This window comes from Euphorbia lathyris, chromosome 2, assembly GCF_963576675.1.
Source record: "Euphorbia lathyris chromosome 2, ddEupLath1.1, whole genome shotgun sequence".
Lineage (NCBI taxonomy): Eukaryota > Viridiplantae > Streptophyta > Magnoliopsida > Malpighiales > Euphorbiaceae > Euphorbia > Euphorbia lathyris.
Genome location: NC_088911.1, coordinates 74,512,789 through 74,525,617, shown reverse-complemented (window position 1 = coordinate 74,525,617; position 12,829 = coordinate 74,512,789).

Sequence of the window (12,829 nt, the reverse complement as noted above, 5' to 3'; positions counted from 1 at the left end):
GACTAAATTCTCTACAGAGTGATTCGTCAGTAGCACCAAAAATTATGTCCTCTACATACACTTGTGACAGTAGGGTATATTTACCCTTCCTCTTAATGAATAAGATTGTATCAGATTTGCCTCTGACATAATTTCTTGCCAGAAGGAAGCTTGTTAAGCGTTCATACCAAGAACGAGGTGCTTGTTTCAAACCATACAGAGCCTTTTTTAGTTTATAAACATGGTTCAGAAGTTTGTGTTGAAACACCTTTCCACATGATTTTGATTTGAAAAAATTATTTAGATTAATGATAAAAATATTCTAACACATTAAATTTAAATGCTTTGATTTATTCACATTAATGTGTTTGTTCAATGTTGAGTTATTTGATTTATAAGACATTAAGTTAAGTGGCCCCAAGGCCCATGAAAGAGAGTCAAGCCCAAGTCAATGGATCAAAGCCTCACGGCCCAAGAAGACCAAAACGCAGTCGTACTGAGTAAAACGCAAGCCCAGCTTTGAGAATGATCGAGAAGCCTTCGTCTAAATAGCTTCAAGATGAAGCTGCTGAGTTGAGCGACAAGAAAATCATGTCAGCAGTTGACCTGAACAAACTTAGAGACAAAGTATTTCTACTTTGGGTAAAGCTCAGAAGACGCAGAAAGCTGTCTGGAAGACTTTACTATAAATGTGGAAACATTCTGTTTTGTCTGACGAAAAGCTGCTGAGCACTGCCGAAGACAGAAGATACAAGAATGTTATTGGCCGAGGACGCTGAGCACATACTGAGTGAAAAAGACAGGAAGCCGTTTCCCTCCAACGGTCATTTTGAAATTCGAAATCACAAGTGCATCAAGTGTCACTATAAATAGGCCACTCAAACGCTTCATTCGATGCAGATCTTCAATTAAGTCGAAACGCTGACCAATTTGATATTCGAAGTTCTGTGAGAAAAGCAAAGCAAATCTTACACCAATTCCAATTCTGTGTAAAATTCTAGAGTGATCTGAATCATCTAAAGTGTCTTAGCAATTGTTGTTTAGGACAAACAAACACTTATTATTTCTAGAAATATAGAAAGAAGAAGCTGAGTACTCGGTTATAGTACTCAGCGTTAGTAATAGGAGTGAGTAGAGGAATAGAGGAAGGTACTCTTGTATACTCAGCTTGCTATTGTAAAAGGTTTGTGCTCTACCTTTAAAGAACTCAGTAGAGAATTCAAAAAGCTCGGAAGGAACTCCGGGGACTGGACGTAGGCGGAGAGCCCGAACCAGGATACGTCTGCTGAGTAATATCCTTCTAACCCTTATCTCCTTAAATTATTGCTTGCTATAACACTGCCTAGTTGAACACCAAAAAGAACATAAGCTGAGTTGAGTGAACTAAGAAGCTGAGTTCAGGGATAGACTTAAAGTGCTATCTTTTGACTCAAGGTTAGATTCAGACTTAATCACCTGTTGACTAAGCTTGCATCTAAGACTTACTCAGTTTTGCTGTGCTAAAGGACTTTGGAAAGTCTAAGTTCCAGAATATTAGTCAGCCTTACGTGAAAAATTTTAAATAGTTCCTAACCCCCCCTTAGAACTAATATTATCACGTTACACAGGACCAACAAGTGGTATCAGAGCTACAATAGCTCGCTGAACAAGATATAACTATCTTGAGCTGATCCCCACAATGGTTAAGAACAGCACTCGTTTCCTCCCAGGAAATTAGACAGCTCAGATTCTTCCTGAGGGACTGTCTATTACTATGCCTCCTCTATTCTTCGGGTCTAACTATACCTTTTGAAAGAATAGAATGAAAAACTTCATTCAGGCAACAAACATGAGTGCATGGCTCTTAATAGTCCAAGGCCCGTTTGTTCCTGTTGAAACTATTGACGGACAAACGTCTGTCAAAGCTGAGGCTAAGTGGTCAGAGGATGACCTTAAGAAACTGCAAAATCATGCCGCTGCCATAAATATGCTTCACTGTGCGTTAGATGTTGTAGAGTACAATAAAATCTCAGGTTGCGAGTCAGCACATGAGATATGGAAGAAGCTGGAGGTCACCTATGAAGGAACCAGTAAGGTCAAATAATCCAAGGTGAACCAATATATGAGGTTGTACGAGCTGTTCGAGATGAATGATGGTGAAAGAATCTCTGACATGAACTCAAGGTTCACCAACATTATTAACGAACTCAAGAGACTCGGCAAGATCTTCACTGAGGAAGAGCAAGTGAAGAAAATACCAAGGAGCCTTCCACAAAGCTGGCAAGCAAAGAAGACAGCCGTTGAGGAAGCCCAAGATCTAACCACCTACAAGTATGATGAACTCATCGGATCCTTGCTGACCCATGAGATATCAAAGAAGAACTTTGAGGTGAAAGAAAAAGCTGAGGACAAGAAGCAAAAGTCTCTTGTCATGAAAGCTGACTCCACTGATGGTGACTCACCTGATGATGAAGAAATGGCCATGTTCACTAGAAAGATGAAGAGGCTGTTCCACAAGAATGACAAGTACAGCAGAAAGCCATTCAAGAAATATGACAACAACAAAGCTGAATCAAGCGACAGCAAATACAGAAAAGAAAGCTCAAAGCCTATCACATGCTTTGAATGTCATCAAACTGGCCATATCAATTCAAGCTGTCCTACTTTGAAGAAGGACAAGAAAAGTGGGAGAAAAGCAATGGTGGCTACGTGGAGCGATAGTGATGAATCATCTTCATCAGAAGCTGAAGCAACTGAGTCAGCAAACATCTGTTTCATGGCAGATGATGCTGCTGACTTCTGTCCGTCTGAGCAAGCTGACTCATTGTGTGCATCCGACAATGAGGAACAACCAACTGAGGTAACAACTCTGAAGGAAAATAGGCTAATGTATGGCAGTGGAAATATAAAAAAAATTTAACCTATTTCCATTAACCCAAGATCCGTTAATCGTTATTTCATATAAAGAGGGATAGAAAGAAATACCTTTTAGGAGTTCTATCTACCGTTGCAAACGAAGTGCCCACAACTCTTACTTCGAGTTCCCAAGCACAAAACAAAACAATTGAAGATCAAGTTAGAATCAACCGTATATAACAACCAAAATAGATTGTCTCTAATTAATCAACACAAGATCAAGAATAAAGAGAAAAGAGATGTTATCAATTGAACGGAAGGAAACGGTGGATAATCTCGTCCTTATGGTATGGGTCAAAAATTCTCTCTCCCGGTTTGCTCTGTGTATTTCGAAAATTCACATATAGGGGGTATTTATATTCTCTTGTATCTAAACCCTAGTTAGATAGAATTAGGTTACTGAATAAGAATTTAATTCGGAATATAATTCTTATTTATTATCTATAATTATATCTTAAATATAAAGATAATAATAGTAACCTTATAGGATAATAATAGGAGCAATTTAATCTAATTAAAATTCCTAACTTATTTATCCTTTAATTAATTTAATTCACAATCATAATCTAATTAGGATTGTTAATATCAAATTAAATTATTCATGTATTTTATACATGAAAATCGCCCCATCCTATGTACTGGGCCTTAGACCTGTCCACGGGCCCGGGTACCCGTCCGGCCCGCCCAGGCCCGTGTCCCTTGGACCGGGCTTGGACAATAAAAATTGTTCATCGGCCCAGCCCGGCCCAGGCCCGCCAAAGCCCGTCTATTTTTTGGGCGGGTTTGGGATTAATAAAAATAACACGGGCCGGCCCAGCCCGGTCCGCTTATTACTATTAATTAATAAATATATATTTATATATTAAATATTTATTTTTAAGTATAATATTTATTTTTTTATAATTAACAATTATATATATATATATTTAGGTGGGCTTATATGGGTTGGACTCGGGATTTGATTTTTAAGCCCGAGCCCAGCCCGAGCCCGAGCCCGCCTAAATTAATTGTGGGTTGGGCTTGGGCTGAGCATTTTTACTTAAAAACCCGACTGGCTCGGCCCAGCCCGACCCATGGACAGGTCTACTGGGCCTTAGTGGACTCAGTTGGGCCTCCATCAATTAATTAACATCTATTTCTCTTTTGGGTTCCAAGTCTTATGTGTGACCCATTAGGTTCTTATTGCTTCTAGCCGTATGCAACTATTAAATTCATTTTCACAAAATTATATTTAATCTTTGCATAACGGAATGAGTACGCAAAATGTGATTGGAAAATCCAAAACATTCCCCCAGAGCTATAAGAAGACAAGTTGATTATGTCGTTGACATTTCCGTATTAGTTACAATATAATTCGATCCTTTATCAACTACATCCTTGAACTGAATCTTATGACTATGGATAATGTCAAGTCATATATAGCGAGACGTTCGTTTTACTTGTACAGGCCGAGTCAACTCCAATTAGATAGGTTAAGTGAAATCTGTATTTCAAGTCTTAAGGTATCACCTTGCAAGGATTTAGAGTCAAGTCTTCCACAAGCGATCCATGGATGTATCTCCCATTTATCGGGAGTGATAAATGCTCAATCTAATGTATAACTATCCTGCAATTACTTCCTGTGATACCCAATGTCTGCCATTCACACCCCAGAGTCATCTCTGTTATGGATCGTGTTACAACAGGATCAAAGCGTCACATTCCGTAATCCAGAATTACTAATTAACATTCCTTTGAGTTTGAGGATTACTTATACCTATTAATACTAATGAGATGAACAGGTGACAAGGATGAATCTACCCATCCTGTTATCTCAAGTCGGGTCCCCAATCCTAATGAACTTCTTTTCATTGGATCCATGTAACTGTCCAGATATCTGTATATATGAAGCTTGTGAGATCAACTTTCGGTCTCGACAGAAGACATTGTTACATGCAAGTCTCAGCAGTGATATGTCAATCCTAAACATATTACTTGACTTGGGGTGGTTTTAAGTTTATTAGTTTATCATAAAGGTTCGTCTCACTTCATGCTTGTATGAACACTTTATAATCACTTTAAACAAACTTATGGATTTCCTTTTATTAGACTTTATTTGGTTCTTAAAATGGATTGCCTTTATACAGTTATGAAACCATATCTCATTAAAACAAAAGATATAAAGAACACTTCATTTACATTAAGTTTGTATCCTAGAACAACTGTCTATAGGACACTAAACCCCAACATACTCCCACTTGGACTAAAGCCAATTGTTTCTACAACTTATCCCAGTAGAAGTTAGATGACGATCATGTACTTTCTGGGTTAAGGGCTTTGTCAACGGATCTGCAACGTTGTCCTCAGTAGGTACTCTTTCTATTCTCACATCTCCTCTTGCCATAATTTCTCTTACAATGTGGTATCGCTTCAGGTAATGCTTGGATGCATTATGAGACCGTGGTTCCTTTGCTTGCGCAATGGCTCCATTGTTATCACAGCACATTGTAATGGGATTTACAATGTCAGGCACCATACCAAGTTCAGTAATGAACTTCCTAATCCAAACTGCTTACTTTGCTGCTTCCGCAGCAACGATATACTCTGACTCGGTCGTAGAGAAAGCTACGCTTCCTTGCTTGGAACTCTTCCAGCTGACCGCACCCCCATTCAAGATAAACAAGTATCCTGATTGGGATTTAAAATCGTTCTCATCTGTGAGATGACTGGCATCTGAAAATCCTTCTATTTTCAGATCCCCTTCTCCGTACACTAGGAACATGTCTTTAGTCCTTCTCAAGTACTTAAGAATGTTCTTGACAGCATTCCAGTGATCGTCTCCCAGATTACCTTGGTAACGACTCGTCATACTTAACACGAACGCTACGTCAGGCCTAGTGTAAAGCATATCATACATAATCGAACCGATTGCGCTGACGTACGGGATTAGAGCCATGCGCTTCTTATCATCTTCGGTTTTATGATATTAATGATTGTTTAACTTTACTCCATGTATCATGGGTAAGTTTCCTCGTTCCGGTTCAAGCATGCTAAACCGTTTAGCACCTTTTCGATGTATATAGCCTGTGAAAAACCAAGCAGTCTTTTTGATCTATCTCTGTAGATATTTATACTAAGTATATAAGCTGCTTCACCAAGGTCTTTCATGGAGAAGTTACCAGATAACCATACTTTTACCGACTGTAGTAGAGCTATGTCATTTCCCATTAATAATATATCATCCACATATAATATCAGAAATGCAACTGAGCTCCCACTTGCTTTCTTGTAAATTCAAGCTTCTTCGCAATTTTGTTCGAAACCAAATTGTTTTATAGTTTCGTCAAAACGCTTGTTCCAGCTTCTTGATGCTTGCTTGGGTCCATAAATGGATCTCTGAAGTTTGCAAACCTTGTTTGCATCATTTGATGTGAAACCTTCAGGTTGCATCATATATACATCCTCAAGCAGGTTTCCGTTTAGGAAAGCTGTTTTCACATCCATTTGCCAAATCTCGTAATCGTAGTGAGCGAAAATAGCGAGCATTATTCTGATTGATTTGGACATAGCCACAGGAGAGAAAGTTTCGTCATAATCAATTCCTTATTTCTGACGATATCCTTTCGCTACTAACCTAGCTTTGTAGGTGCTAACCTTTCTATCCATGTCAGTCTTCTTTTTGAAGATCCACCTGCACCCAATGGGTTTTATCCCTTCGGGTGGATCAACCAAAGTCCACACTTGGTTGGTGTACATGGAATCCATCTCAGAATCCATGGCTTCGAGCCATACTTTAGAATCTGGACTGTTAAGAGCCTCTTTGTAGTTTTCGGGTTCGTCGTCTAACACGGGAACCTCATCATCATCTCCCACTAGAAAACCATATCTAATTGGGAGTTCGTGAACTCTTTGTGATCTACGAATGGGTGGCACTTGAGTCTCATCTAATGGGACTGCTTCGGGTTCCTCAACCGCCTCTGTTGTTTCAATCGGTGTTTCTTGTTCTTGAACTTCATCAAGTTCAATTATGCTTCCCTTTTCTGTTTCTTCGAGAAACTCTTTCTCTAAGAAGGTTGCGTGCTTGGATACTATTACTTTCTGATCATCTGGATGATAAAAGTAATACCCCACAGTTTCCTTAGGCTATCCAATGAAGAAACACTTATCAGATTTAGAATCTAGTTTGCCTGACGCTATGCGTTTGACAAATGCTGAACAACCCCATACTCTCATGAATGAGAATGTGGGTTTCCTACCAACGAACAATTCATATGGTGTGAAAATAGCGGATTTAGTTGGTACCCGATTTAGGGTGAAGAGGGCATTTTCTAGGGCATAGCCCCAGAATGTCTTTGGAAGTAATGTTATGCTCATCATGGATCGTACCATATCTAGTAAGGTACGGTTCCTCCTCTCGGATACACCATTGTGTTGTGGTGTATAGGGAGGTATCCATTGTGAGCATATCCCACATTCAGTTAGATAATTCAGAAAATCATCTGAAAGATATTCGCCACCTCGATCGGATCGAAGTGTCTTTATTTTCTTACCTAATTGATTTTCCACTTCATTTTGAAGCATTTGAATTTCTTAAAAGCTTCGGACTTGTGATTCATCAAGTAGATATAACCATATCGGGTATGGTCATCTATGAAGCTTATGAAGTATCTGAATCCTCCTCTTGCTTGGACTGACATAGGACCACATACATCGGAATGTATTAATCCTAGAGTGTCTGATACACGCTCACCTTTATTGCTAAAGGGTGTCTTTCTCATTTTACCTTTTAAACATGCTTCGCATGTTTCCAATGATTCAGGATCAATTGAATTTATAAGCTAATCTTGATGTAGCTTAAGCATGCGTCTTCTGTTTATATGGCCTAAACGACAATGCCACAAGTAAGTTGAATTATCTAGCTTATGTCTTTTGGTATCAATTGCGAAAACATAAATTTTGTCATCTAGCACATAAATCCCATTTTGTGATATTCCTGAAAAATAGAAAATCTCATCTCTATAAAAATCGCAATGTTTGTTCTTTATCGAAATATAGAACATACCAGATGTTGGAGTCCCAGCTTTTCCCTTCATGAGGGTAGCTAGGTACACCAAAACGTTTCTTTTCCAATGCCCGTCTTCACCACAAAAGTGGCACTCTCCTTTGGGCTTCTTCACTTCCTTTCCATTAGCTCTGGTGGGCATGGCCCTCTTACCTTTCTTGGGATGTTTAGGATTGGGAAAGTTCCCCTTCCTCATCTTTGATCCCTCTATGACAAGAGCCGGTATTGCCTTGTCTTTCTTCATATTGGGCTCAACTGACTTGAGCATATTTGCAAGCTCTTCAAGAGAGGTTTGCAAGTCATTCATCTGATAGTTCATGATGAACTGTGAATAACTCTCTGGGAGGGATTGAAGAATTAAGTCTATGCTTAGTTCGTTATCCATCGCGAATCCAATACTAGAAAGCTTGGTAATATAGCCAATCATCTTGACACAATGTGTCATCACAGATGTGCCCTCTTGCATCCTGCAACGATATAGCAACTTGGATATCTCGTAGCGTTCGCACCTAGTCTGTTTCCCAAACAGTTCATTTAGGTGCATGATGATGGAATAGACATCCATTTCTACATGTTGCTTTTTCAATTCCGGTGTCATTGATGCAAGTATGATGTCTCCCGCATGATCGTCATCAGCCTTATGCTTCAAGTAAGCATAAAATTCTTGGTAGGGAGCACCATCCGCCGGGTAAGGGGGTATCGGTGTATCAAGTACATACCCTTTCTTCTCGAACTTCAAAACGATTTTGAGGTTGCGATACCAGTCGGTGAAGTTTGAACTGTTCAACTTGTTATCGGTAAGTATATTTTGCAGATTGGTGTTAGTCATGATTTTAAGAGTGTTTTAATATAACTTGAGAGTGAGAAAGAGTAAACGTACGTTATTCATTTGCTTTAAAATACATCAATCTAAAATTATAGGCCTTTTGTTCATTTTAGATTGCTCCCACTATTTTGCCAAATTAATTGCCCTCCATATTAATTCGAAGAATTTCACAAATCTTTTAGTGAGCTAGGATCCTAACTCATGAGATTTCACCTTGAGTTTGCTCAACAAGCTAGTCTCATTTGTTAGGTAGATTCATGTAATCAATCACATCTTTGATGTGATTCCTAGGTTATTGGATTACTAACCACATTAGTAACTAATATGCTATTCAAATTAATCCCAACCATATTGCCCATTAGTTTATGACAACATGAGTTTGCTCATCCAATTATCATAATCTAATTTAAGTATTACCCCATATTCATGAAAAATGATTTTCGATAATTCAGGTATTACCATAAGACCCCGAGCTTGAGTTTGCTCAACAACCCAAAGGCCCCCAGTACTGCCGGCTGAATTATAATATTAGGGAGGGGCAACCGATTTAATAACTTGCTTATTTACTTAACTTTTAATTAGTGAGAGATTTTTATTTTAAGTCTCATAATCTAACTTAGTCTTGATTTGCTTTAGCATACATCAGACACATACATTGGCGTTATGGATATATCATCTAAATTATTCCGTCGAGCCAGAGACGGAATAAAAGGCCAAACCTAGGGAAATACTAACTATTACATATTTCTCTTTAGGTCCTCCGTCTTCTCCATGGCGCCTTGAAATTACATATTAATTTCTATTCTACTAAAGAAAACTTCAATTAAATTGAAGGGAATTAGATGAGAGGAGAAATTATAATAGATAGTAGAAAGGCATGACTCGCAGGCCCTATTTCAAAAATACCAAAAGACTAAAAGAGGGTCCAAATATGTCCATAACTCCAAACATGCATAGACTCAATTAAATAAATTTAATTGGTTGATTACATAAATACTTTATGTAATATTTAGGTTAATCACATTAACACATCAAATTAACTTTCATCCAATTTTATTTCTAATAGTTTCGTATCTTCTATATTAACCTTTTAGATTAATACAACTATACAAAACTTTAATTTATGCATGTCCCAATTATTTGGATTTCAATTCATTTAATACTTTTGATTTACAGATAGGTAAAACAAACTTTTAAATAAACTTTTCATTCGATAATCAAAACATAAAACTATTAATTTCTGAAACATATATATATATATACAAATATTTTAAAACTGATTTTAAAACGCTTTTAAAATAAGTGGGTCTCGGACCGGGCCCGAGGACGTGGCTGCTGTCGTTTGGCAGCAGCCCTAACGCGTCTGGCCAGCCGCCGCGCGGTTGCTGCCGCGGGGCAGCAACCGTGCGACAGCAGCCGGGTTGCGCCGTGAGGCGCGACCCGAGCTGCTGTCCTTTTTTTAAATTATATATATATATATCAGTTTTAAAACGATTTTCAGAAAATAAGAAAACCTATTATAGATTTTCCGTTTTATCTTTAGAATCAATAAAATTAACTTTTATCAATCTAACTATAAAACTAATAGATTTTGTTATAATGATTATCAACCGAAATAATTAGGAACATATGCAAAAACTATTTTAATTAACAATTAATTAAAACTTATTTATCTTTAGAATTAATTAATCAAAACAGTTTTGTTAATTAACCTAACTATAAATATTTATTCAACCTGATTGAAAAACTTATAAATTTTCATATATGAAATAACGGATTTAACGCAGTCTCTGATACCACTGAAGGAAAATAGGCTAACGTATGGCAGCGGAAATATAAAAAAAATTTAACCTATTTCCATTAACCCAAGATCCGTTAATCGTTATTTCATATAAAGAGGGATAGAAAGAAATACCTTTTAGGAGTTCTATCTACCGATGCAAACGAAGTGCCCACAACTCTTACTTCGAGTTCCCAAGCACAAAACAAAACAATTGAAGATCAAGTTAGAATCAACCGTATATAACAACCAAAATAGATTGTCTCTAATTAATCAACACAAGATCAAGGATAAAGAGAAAAGAGATGTAATCAATTGAACGGAAGGAAACAGTGGATAATCTCGTCCTTATGGTGTGGGTCGAAAATTCTCTCTCCCGGTTTGCTCTGTGTATTTCGAAAATTCACATATAGGGGGTATTTATATTCTCTTGTATCTAAACCCTAGTTAGATAGAATTAGGTTACTGAATAATAATTTAATTCGGAATATAATTCTTATTTATTATCTATAATTATATCTTAAATATAAAGATAATAATAGTAACCTTATAGGATAATAATAGGAGCAATTTAATCTAATTAAAACTCCTAACTTATTTATCCTTTAATTAATTTAATTCACAATCATAATCTAATTAGGATTGTTAAAATCAAATTAAATTATTCATGTATTTTTATACATGAAAATCGCCCCACCCTATGTACTGGGCCTTAGTGGACTTAGTTGGGCTTTCATCAATTAATTAACATCCGTTTCTCTTTTGGGTTCCAAGTCTTATGTGTGACCCATTAGGTTCTTATTGCTTCTAGCCGTATGCAACTATTAAATTAATTTTCACAGAATTATATTTAATCTTTGCATAACGGAATGAGTACGCAAAATGTGATTGGCAAATCCGAAACATTCCCCCAGAGCTATAAGAAGACAAGTTGATTCTGTCGTTGACCTTTCCGTATTAGTTACAGTATAATTCGATCCTTTATCAACTACATCCTTGAACTGAATCTTATGACTATGGATAATGTCAAGTCATATATAGCGAGACGTTCGTTTTACTTGTACAGGCCGAGTCAACTCCAATTAGATAGGTTAAGTGAAATCTGTATTTCAAGTCTTAAGCTATCACCTTGCAAGGATTTAGAGTCAAGTCATCCACAAGCGATCCATGGATGTATCTCCCATTTATCGGGAGTGATAAATGCTCAATCCAATGTATAACTATCCTGCAATTACTTCCTGTGATACCCAACGTCTGCCGTTGACACCCCAAAGTCATCTTTGTCATGGATCGTGTTACAACAGGATCAAATCGTCACATTCCGTAATCCAGAATTACTAATTAACATTCCTTTGAGTCTGAGGATTACTTATACCTATTAATACCAATGAGATGAACATGTGACAAGGATGAATCTACCCATCCTGTTATCTCAAGTCGGGTCCCCAATCCCAATGAACTTCTTTTCATTGGATCCATGTAACTGTCCAGATATCTGTATATATGAAGCTTGTAAGATCAACTTTCCGTCTCGACAGAAGACATTGTTACATGCAAGTCTCAGCAGTGATATGTCAATCCTAAACATATTACTTAACTTGGGGTGGTTTTAAGTTTATTAGTTTATCATAAAGTTTTGTCTCACTTCATGCTTGTATGAACACTTTATAATCACTTTAAACAAACTTATGGATTTCCTTTTATTAGACTTTATTTAGTTCTTAAAAGGGATTGCCTTTATACAGTTATGAAACCATATCTCATTAAAACAAATGATATAAAGAACACTTCATTTACATTAAGTTTGTATCCTAGAACAATTGTCTATAGGACACTAAACCCCAACAAACTCTACCCTTGTTCAGAAATGAAATGATTAATGCCCTGAGTGACTTGTATACACTTATCAAAAAGTGTAACAAGAAAGTACGAGCACTCAATCGGCGATGTGATGAGATTGAAGAGATCAAACTCAGTGATCTCCATTATCTTCTCCATGACAATACTAGGCAAGATGAGAACTTACAAATCATGCATAAGTATGTCACTGAGGTCCAATCAGATTCTAAAAAACTGAAGAAGGACATCACATCCATTCAGAACCAACTAAAGGTTCCAACTAAGAAGAGTTTCCATCATTACGCTGAGTACTCAGGTACTAGTCAGCGAAAATGGACTCCCCAACGAAATGTCCAATGTGACTTTTGTGGGAAGAAATGCCACACTACTAAGGTATGTTGGCATGCTCATCACAATGGTGCTGACCCGCCAATAAGGCTTCCACAGAGAAAGGTCTATTGTGATTTTT